Here is an 11,003-nt window from a genome sequence, read left to right on the forward strand (position 1 = left end):
TCTATAGGAATTTTGAGGGTAAATCAGATGCACTTCTTTAATTGATCATCAGCAAGTGTGACCCCCTTTATAAAAAAGGAAGTTTTTGCAGGTTGCTTGCCTATATCATTCAGGTGTTTGCTAACATCTCCATAAGGAAGGCGTCCACAAGGAGTGGATGTCCCAGCAAATTCTCTCCAAGGTCAGACTGCACAATGCTCAAATAAACTGAAATTGAAAAATCTATAGCTCTATCTCTGATTCTAGAGGGCTCAGTTATCAGATGTTAAAGTTCATGACAGTACAATTAGAAAAAGACTCAACAAGTCTTAATGATTACCAGAGGAACGATTCTTCTCTATTAAATGAACATAGGAGAACAGTTACCATTTGCAAAATTGCATCTGAACAAACTACAACAGTTCTGGAACAAGGTCCTCTGGACAATGAGACAAAAGGAAATGTTTGGCTAGAATGAACAGCGGCACATTTGTCGAAAAAAAACCAGCATATTAGTACAAGCACCTCATACCAGCTGTGAAGCATGTACATGAACTCCTCTGTATACCAAAGTATACTGGAGTCAAATACGATACCATTTGTCCAACACCTGCAGCTTGACTGAAACTGAGCCTTGCAACAGGAAACTGAGCCAAAACTTAGCAGCAATTCTACAACAAAATTATTAAAAAGGAAAAAAGAAATCAAGGTGTTGCAAATGTCCCGACCTCAACCCAACTGAATTTCTGTGGCAGCACCCTAAGAGAGCTGCGCATAAGGAAATGCCCAAAAACATCAATGAACCGAATCAATGTAAAGAAAAGTGTGTCAAAAATCCTCTTCAACACTGTGAGAGACAAAAGAAAATGTATTGTTCCATCAAGTTATTGCTGTTAAAGATGGCTCTACAAGCAACTGAATCATGGGGTGGACTTAGTTTTTCACAGGACTCTATGAGGTCCTCTCTTTTTCATCGACTGTATGTCAGGATTGTATGTTGGTTTGATGTTGCATGTCATAACTTGTTTGTTTGTTTGTTTGTTTGTTTGTGGTAGGGTTTTTGTAAACCTGTGCCAGTGTTTGCATTTCTCTGTGTCTGAACACTTCAGTGCTTGAAATGATTAAAATGGGCGGCTAAAGAATCTAAGATTATTTTTTTCAATGGTTATTACTTAATCATAATGAATTGGATGAAATGATCTTACTGACCTAAAACTTCTAAAAATTGCAGTGACTCCGGCCTGCTTTTTCATTTCCTTTTCTGCTTTTTATTGCGATCAAAGCCTTTGTAAGATTCCATGTGTACTTTTCCACAAATTGAACAATTAACCGACTTTATAGAAAATACCAGCATCGGCCTAAAAAGTTTCTCGGTCTGCATTGCCAACTGAAAAATCGCAGAATTCAAGAAGCAGTCCTGATGAAAAAAAGTGAAGGAAAGAGGGACAGCAACTTAATATCTTTAAATAATAACAACTGAATATATAAAAACTTTATGTAAAAAAAAAAAAGAAAAAAAATCATGCTGGTTTTAAAGTTACATTTCCACATCAGCTAAGAGCTAAACGAGTTGTTATAAATAAACATGGTGATGAAATAGAAATCCCATCAGAAGAGGCACACAGGGAACAACAGGGGATTTTACTGTGAGCAGGAATGTCACCCTGACAACTGGGAGAGTTATATCTAGACAGCAAGTCAATGTGAAAGAAAGTGGTCGCAAAAACCTAAATACCAAACATTCACTCTCTGAAGGGAAATCTGCTCTGTTCACTCAATATGTGGTCCACTGAAACTACAAGGACCTGCTGTTTGGAGATGCTGAAAAATGTTTTGCTCTTCAAGTTAGTCCCCACAACGATACCTAAGATCAGGAATTACAACTATTCTGCATAAAAAAAAGTAAGTAGAAAAGTAAGCGATTGTTTCGTTACCTTCAAGACAGGAACGCTACTGGAAGAGCAAAAAGCAAGGCCAGAATAATTAATACAGACTGTAAAGTCTCATCAGGACTATCCAAAGTCCTAAGTCAGGCAGTAAAGCAGGATTACAACAATCCAAATTTTTTGAAAGACGTCATGATGCAAGTTGATTAGTCATACATTGAAGAAGGACCTTTGTAACTGAGAACCAATCCAATGTGCGATACATTTGGTGAGCTGCATCGCAAACATTGTATCAGAACCCATTGTATTAGAAACCAAGCAGCCAACAGGTCTCTGCACAACTTTTTGGGCTATTTTCGGAAAAAATGTGGTCCATTTGATAGCATGTTTTATTCTTAATCTATAATCCCTTCTCTGATAATTTGAACAAGCAAGAGACTATTGCAATATGCAACCATGGGCAATGATAGAGGCCAACTTTTTCAGTCATTAACACTGAATGGATGTTACACCTTAATACCCATCACACAAATTTCTTTTTTAAATAATGGAAGTCTCACTTACATTCATCACATCTGACAGAACTTGAAACTACTGTGTGACATCAAATTTTTAGGGCTGTTTCAGAAGAACAAAGACACAAGCCTAAAGCGAAGTTTTAAGAACTGCTGTGACTGATTGGCAAAGATAAAATAATCAAGAGACTTGAATAGCTTGTGGCAGTTAATCGTGTCCTGCTTCAAGCACAAAGCAACATCATTATACAAACAAAACATCCTTTCATTGACTTCAATCATGCTGACAAGTACCAGGAGTGGATGAAAATAAACAGATCATTTCTTTGCTGCTTACATTAATCAGCCCACTAAATACAACAGGACAGCTTGCTAGAATGCTAATAACAGCAGACAAGCTCATGAGTACTCAATATAAAACCATGAAAAATACTCACCGGGGTGCTGCTGTAGCAGTTTTCTTAGCATTTGATTTTTGTGTGCAGTGGGTAAAGGTTCCTTTATTGTTTCCTGATCAAATGACTTGCTTTCTCATGCTACTGCTGGTTTACCGGCCGGCTTCTGTCCTGTCAGTATGAAAGAGAGCAACAGTGAGGCAGGGTGGAGGTGGGGCTGCAGGAGCAATGAGAGGGAGCAGGAGGAGGGACATCCAGGCAAAAGGCGTGCTGGTTTACTATGCTGTGCGCCTGAGCCACAAAGGGCAGATAAAAGCAACTTACAAGAAGGAAAGGACACAAGTCTGTCAGTTACCACGTGTTTCGGTTATCGTGATAAGGCATGACATGACTTCCCTCTTCCTCATGTACACAATGATTTGCATCTTTCAAATACCACAGGGATCCAGGCTTTAGCCTTAACTGTATTATCCCAACTAGATTTAATCGTATAGCTGGAGAAACAATGACAAGTTTCCTAACACAGCAGGTAACGGATTTATAGCTAGAGATCAGTCATTGATTATTTACTATCTTATAATTTAATCTATGGACATAGATTTAATCTTACAGTTTGAAAATAATTACTTGTAAAAGGTTAATTATAGCAAATGTTTACATATAGCTCATCAGCAGTGGTGTGTGTACAGTAACTAATGTAACGTGCAGCTCACCGGATAACACAGGCCTCCACTTGTTTTTTACATGAGGCTTAACTTAATCATGTGAACAAAACACAGTGTATCAGTTCAGACAGAACATCAGAAAAAGAACGCTTTTTATTAAAGTCCATGCCTCCAAAAAACACTTCTAACCGGTTTTGGTCATTTTTTTCTCCACTTAGTCTAAAATAGCAGCAAGACTGCTATTTTATGATATGATATACAGTCATGATATCATAGAAAATGAATAAATATTCAATGAGACATAAAATGTCCTTCAAAAAGCATGGAGGAAGAAATTCCTTCACTGTGCTGAATACATTTTTAAAGGAGCAACGTCTACATTAAACATTCTTGTTTACTTACTGAAGGAAAGAAAACACTGTAAAATGAGAACTTTAGGTAGCATTTAAGATAAAAATTGAAATCTAACACCATGTAGAAGTTTCTAAGAAAAAAAGTATCTCGAAAGAAATAAAAGAAAAAAAACACCCTAGTCTCACAAATTTGGGACTAGAAGCATGAATAACGTCAAACTTATGAGTAGAGATTAAAAGTGAAATGAGTGGCCCAAAAACAGCAGTTTTTCTACTGTCATATCAGTATGAGATGGACTACTTGATTATTGATCAGTTATTGATCAGTATTATCCATTTTCATTTTATAAAGAGAAACAAAAGTCCTTAAATGTTATAAACACAATGCTGCACGCTTACTCAGACAAACTTTTTAGTTACAACTTTGGATTTTAACAATTACGACAACAGGATAATGAGGATAAAACTATATTGGATTCACTGTGAAACTCCAGTGGAACCCTAAAAGGTTTGTGGATTGATTGTTAGTGGTTGTCTGCAGCTTTTGGAAGGTCTCTCATTTCTGTTCAGGAACTCCGACTAGTCTGAGCCTAAATCCCCACAAGACACCTCTGTTTCCCCCACCACCGTCGCATAACTTTTAAAAACTTTTTAAGTTATTGTTCATGGGGCGATCGTGGCTCAAGAGTTGGGCGTTCGTCTTGTAATCGGAAGGTTGCCAGTTCGAGCCCCGGCTCCGACAGTCTCAGTCGTTGTGTCCTTGGGCAAGACACTTCACCCGTTGCCTACTGGTGGTGGTCAGAGGGCCCGGTGGCGCCAGTGTCCGGCAGCCTCGCCTCTGTCAGTGCGCTCCAGGGCGGCTGTGGCTACACTGTAGCTTGCCGTGAATGTGTGTGTGAATGGGTGGATGACTGGTTGTGTAAAGTGCTTTGGGGTCCTTAGGACCAAGTAAAGCGCTATACAAATACAGACCATTTACCATTTAGATTATATTCTGAATTTACAACGAACAGTTCTGTAAATCCATTAATTTTTTTAACTAAAGGAATTTTAGTCCTAAAAATAAAAATCATAGTTATAACTGCAAAATTTTGAGAAATGTTGCCATATTTGAGCAGCCTTAGTTTAAAAACTGTATTATTGATAATGCCACCCTAAAGTGAAACTCAATCAAATACACACAGGCAAACGGATTCAACTTACCAGACAAAATCTGTGAAGTTTACTGGCTTATTTATTTTAAGTAAGGAAAGAACAAAGCATCATTTTTCCTACTGCCTCTGGTAAACGCTAAATATATTACCTTGTACCTTGAGGAGGTCAAGCTGGTGTTTGTATACCTGCGTGACTACTTATATAGCCTGAGGTGTCCACAGCTCCACTAGACTATTATAAAACCCCCAAAATAAAACAAACAAACCAAGTCCAATTTATCTGAACAACGACGAGAAAAAACAACTTAAGAAAGAGCCTAATCTTTGTAAAAATGCATAACGTAATCAATTCATTCCAATTAATAAACAAGAAACATGTGAAATAGCTCCCAAACAGTAATTTTAGCATTTCAAATATATATCTTTGTTAAAGTTTTTCAATAATAGGTGAACAGTAAAACACGGGTTAATTATTCTTTCCCCTTGGTTGTGTTACATATTCCTGAGCTACAACAGGCTTAGCATTCATTTTGTTTGGACTTGATTTAGCAGTGTTTACTATTCTGCCTTTGTGTTGTCACTGCTTTACATCTCGGGCAGCACACAGTGAATGTAGGGCATTTTGTACACAAAGGTGCCATTCATATCCCACCGGTTTGTGTGTGTACACAGGGTGCACCTTCTGTGAGTCACTGCTGCCTGACTCTGTAGTAATGTTATCATGTGCAAGCCTACAGGAGCCATTGTTAACTTCAAGACTACATCCTGCAAGAAGGGGAGACTGAAGGACTGCTGAGCCCACAGGTGCTATATCACAGGAGGTAATAAGGGAAAAAATGTCTATTGCACTGAAAGGAGCAAAACCCCCATTCTATATAGTAAGAAAACTACTAATTATCCTAATGTCTTACTGGGCTAACAGTTGACCAGTAATCCTGTCACCTATAGTCATTATTATGGATAACATAAATATCAGAACCCCAGAAAAATCAAGCTGGAAGTCATGGATGTCAGTAGTTTATTTATTTATTACTCTCAGTTTTATTTAGGTTTGACCAAAGTGTCACTAAACTCATATTTTAAGTTATTCAGATTATTAAAAGATTAAAAACATGACACCATGAACACCGCAGCATCAACACATCCACCCACAGAGGAGTCGCCCACCCTCCCGCAGTGTTACGGAAATATCCTTTCGCCACCTTTGGACAGTGCAGAAACAAACACCGAGGCGACATGTGAGCGACAAAAGTGTGTGAGAAATGTCAGCGAGATGGTGAAGAAAAAGAAATAAGTTAAACTTACGTGTTTATTTCATGTGTATCTGTTCAAGGTCGTGGTCGGCGCTGAAGTTTCCCTCAGCAAACTTGAGGCTCAGCTGAACGGCTGGTCGTTCCCTTTGGTCAGCTTGAGAGTGAGGCATCGTGGGACATGTAGTTTTTCCAATGACGCGCTATATTCCCAATTTAAAAAAACTTAGAAATTTTACAAGCTGCTGATCAATTCATTGATTTGTTTTGGGGTCTGTATGTCTATTTGCATGTCTGTCCGTTTGTGTGATTATCTGCAAAATTACACCAGGCTAAATTTCATGAAATTTGGAGAAGTGCAAGTTCGGCAACAGAAGAACACATTTGGAGTGAACCCAGATCAGTTTCCTTGAAATTGCAAAAGCAGTCTGTGGGGTAGAAATGGGCGGATCAATCCAAATATCGTAGTATCCATACTAACACTTGTATCAGTATTAGATCAATACTTGCACAAAAGGATCAATACTTTGTTTCCACCCTCTAAGTTCAGTATTTAACTCCTTATAATCTGTTAAATAAATGCTTTTATTTTGGAATTGAGAAAAATATATAAAAATAAAAAATATATATACCTCAAATGTGAAAAATATCAGGACCTTTTGTATTGACTGTCAGGTGTATTTTATTTGTAGCCTATAGCACATTCAAATAACCGAAGCTTTAGAGACTGGTACAGACTGGTATAGCCTACATTCCAGATCTCACAAAAACACCAGTTTCAGAATACACGAAAAACTGAAAGGTGTGTTTTGCTGTGTTAACTAATTATTATCGAAAGAAAATACAATCACAGTAATCACAGTAAACTGCAATTATTTAGTGGTCAATAAAACGTGTTCAAAATTAATGATGATTTAGCTCATAAATCAGGGAACACTGCTCTGCCTAAGCTGCTTTTTTCAGTTAAAGGTACTGGTATGTGTATTGGTATTGGTATTGGTATCGTCAATATTGGCCCTGTTTACATGGTATCAAATCAGTATAAAATTTTGCACAGAGAAGTGTTAAAAAACAAGAAAAAATAATAACTCAATCACATCCTACAGTAAAAATAAAAGGCTATAGTATTTCGTTGACCATTCAACCCCAGAGAAACATCCAAACACTTTCATTTCCCCTGGTGTCATCTTTTGCATCTTTTAAATGACAGGATAGCATGTGCAAATTGATTCTGTCGAAGCAACTCGTCACATGAAAAGTATTTCAAGCCAGAGAAATCACATCACACCCTGTGGATATTTTTAGGCATCTGACGCTGTCTGAGCTTCCACAGGGTGTGACAGACAGGTAACAAACTTTCACTGTTGAATTAGATTACAAATAGCTGTGAATGCAACGAGATGCTCCTCTAATAGGTAAATACATTTTAGCATTTATTTGACACTTGGAATAAACACATTTCAGATTTTTTTGATTTGCATGTCTCCTGCGTAACCACCTCTATTAGCGACAGCAACCTCTCTCTGTCTGATACCTGTCGTGTTGTTATTATGGAAGGGATGTCTGTAGCAGCTATATGTTATTTTAAGCTGCCTCTGTTATTTTATCTACGTCTTGCCAGGCTATAAAGGACTCCAACATGTGAGCAAATGCCGACCTATTTTAACCCTGAAAGCAAACACGGAGTGGATGTGATCACATGACCGATGCCGATTGTCTGAGTCTCTGTCTACCTCTAGTGGTGACACACTGAATCTGCCAAAAGATTTAAATTGTCTGTTTAATTCAGTGTTCAGTTACTTATGAGTTAACTTTTGTTTGAGGTGAAACAGCTCCCAATTTTAGACGGATTTATAACTTAGCTGGAAGATTCTGTCAGATTTGCAATACCAGCTAAGTTTCTGAATGGAGTTATTTTGTTTAAGACAAAATAGACAAGTGATCCTAAGAAATCACAGTTCCATCATGACAAGTGAGTAAGCATTTGTCATTAGGCTTCATAAAAGGGGAGTACGTGAGCCAGCGTTGAGTGTGAGTTATTTTGTAAAATGATATTTTTAAAACTCAACCTCATAGGAAATTTTTCTGACTACATTTGTTACATTAACTTTTACAGTTTTCTAACACTAAAATTGTATTTTATACTCAAAGTACTGGGACATCTCTCACAGTACTCTTCTGTGCCTTTGCTCCATAACTTTTCCAAGTGGACAGCCACCACTCGAGTGTGCGTCTTCCATTTGTTAGAGATGATTAATAATTTACCACAGTCTCCATCAGTGTCGTCAGTTTGTAGTCTGCGCCAGGCCACTTCCTCTCCCGAGGACAATAGGCCCATTTCCTGTGGGCTGTGAAACAGGCGAGTATTGTAAAGCAGAGACATCATATCACTGTGTTTTGCCCTTGAAATGAAAGACAGACTTGGCTGTGTAGTCTGATTCATGACATGTTTGGTAGGAGGTTACTGGGTAAGTCTGGGGCCAAGACGACAGACATAACTGCAGACGATTCTTTGACCTGTGTGTACGCAATGTTAAAAAAGGAAACATATTTAGTGGGCTGTGTCTGGCATTATGTGGGGCATTTTATATCACCTGTGTCACATTACAGAAGCAGACACGTGAGCTTACTGAGTGTAACCGCACAGCCTCTTTAATGTTTCTACAGGAAAGCGTTACAAAAGAAAAGGCATCAAAAGCTGAAAGTTGGATCAGTGCTAAAACAAAAGTGTTTTGACAGACACAGCATGAGCTGCAGTCCCACATGGATCCCACTCTTTTAATTCCTGGCTAATTTTCAAAATAAAGAGCCTGCTGTGTTCTAGACAAAGGCACCATTCATGTCACTGCAGCCCCCGTGTCCAACATCCAGGGATATCTTAGAAAGCCAAAGTTAAAGGCTTGCAAAATAAAAGTTAAAGTCATACTTGTGACAGTAAAATCCAGAATCAGACAGCAAGTTGAAGTCACTGTTCCATTCACTGAGCAATCTCATACTCATCAAGCCCCCCGAGCAGCTCGTGAAAAGCCAAGAGTGTCAATTGGGCCTGAAGCTATTTTTAAAGAGTGGACTGTCGGCCCTCACATTCACTCCGACAAATATAATGGCCCATATAATCAGCAGTGGCCTGATCTCCCTCTGCTGCTGTCTCTTTCTTTGTTGGAGGCACAGATGATAACTGTCACTGTGGTCACATAAGGGAGAGCCATGACAATACAGCCCGAGGCAGGACTGAGAACTCAGCCTGACCTCTATGAGTCCATCCAGTCTGAGTGTTTCATATCGACAGTTAGAGGAGCATCTGCTCATAACCAGTGTGCTGCATTGTTTTTAATATGTATTCACCAGAAATCTCCCATTATTTACATTTATATATACTAGCACATGATCATCCTACAGGATTGTTGGCTTGTTTGCGCTTCTGGCCGTGAAATTAAAGCAATACAGTGCTTCTATTAGGCTTGGACATGCATAAATGCAAAAAATAAATAAATAAACACATTAAAAATGGTTACATTTAGCCAAATACTATGTGGTTGCTGGGCAACACATCTCAATGACCCACCCACAATATCTCTTATAGATAAGAGCCTTAAATACGACCTAAGATATGTCAAGTTTGGCTGCTCAGTTCCTGATTGTGTAGGAGGACATGCACAGCACAACAAACAAATACAGAGACAAACAGTCAGGCAGAGATTTCAAGATAACCTGGGCAAAAAATAATAAAAATACTTTAAACCTTAGTAGCCCAGAGGACTGGAAAGTTTTTGCTTGATTAGACAATTGGTATGACAGTAAACAGGGAAACAGGCTTTGAGAGCTGTATTTGATTATCAGTGGAGTTGATTCCTTGAGGTTAAATGTCTAAATTCATCAAGTCGTTTAAATTCTTAATTTTTGCTAAAACATTTTGGACACTTGTCTTGAAAAAATAAATATTTTTATGTCTGCTCCACACCAATTAATGATGTCTTTATTTATGTCACTCACTATTTCCTTTTGTAAATTTTTGAGTATATGGAGCTCAGAACATTATTATTTTTCCCATTTTGTTTTATTTTCATATACCTCTTCAAATTTTTATTGTAAATGCATACTATCTGTACTGTAGATATTATAATTTACATTGTACAGATGGATTCTTAAAAAAAACAACATTGCAATGAGGTAAATGTGACCTACTTTTTTGTTTGTTTGTTTGTTTGTTTGTTGGTTGGTTGGTTGGGTGGTTGGTTGGGGGGGGCGCTTCCTCTTCTCCTCATCGTGTTCATGAGGGTAGAGAGGGTAGATATGAAAACATTAGTGTATAGTACATCTTCACTGAGTTTTGTCACTGTTCAGATTTGTAATTTAAAAAAAAAAAGCATTTAAAAACTCAAAATAGAATTTTAGCTTCTGATTTCAAAACCTCTTTCTACTGAACATGTATTCATTCTGATGTAGTCTCTCTTCTCTTTCTGCCACTTCCCACATAGAGCTTAAAATAATGATGAAAACTCCACTATGTCAAATGCGCATGACGCGGACACACATAATCAACATTATCAGTGTCTCTGTCAACTGAGTGAGTATCGCTTCCCGACTGCTGTGACTCATTCTTTGGTCTGGTTTCGTGTTGTAATCATAAGGTGTGGTCGATCGTCATACAGGTGAAAGACATGGCTGTTAGCGCTCGATTTCACAGTAGTCACTACAAGAAATAGAACATAAAACACATTTAAACAGGCTGCAATACATATATGTGGTGCTGTACACATTTTGTATACCGTGCTTTACAAAATCGAAAGTATTTTTTTATCGGTG

This window comes from Perissodus microlepis, chromosome 6 (genome assembly GCF_051167445.1).
Source record: "Perissodus microlepis isolate ML-2025 ecotype Zambia chromosome 6, ASM5116744v1, whole genome shotgun sequence".
NCBI lineage: Eukaryota > Metazoa > Chordata > Actinopteri > Cichliformes > Cichlidae > Perissodus > Perissodus microlepis.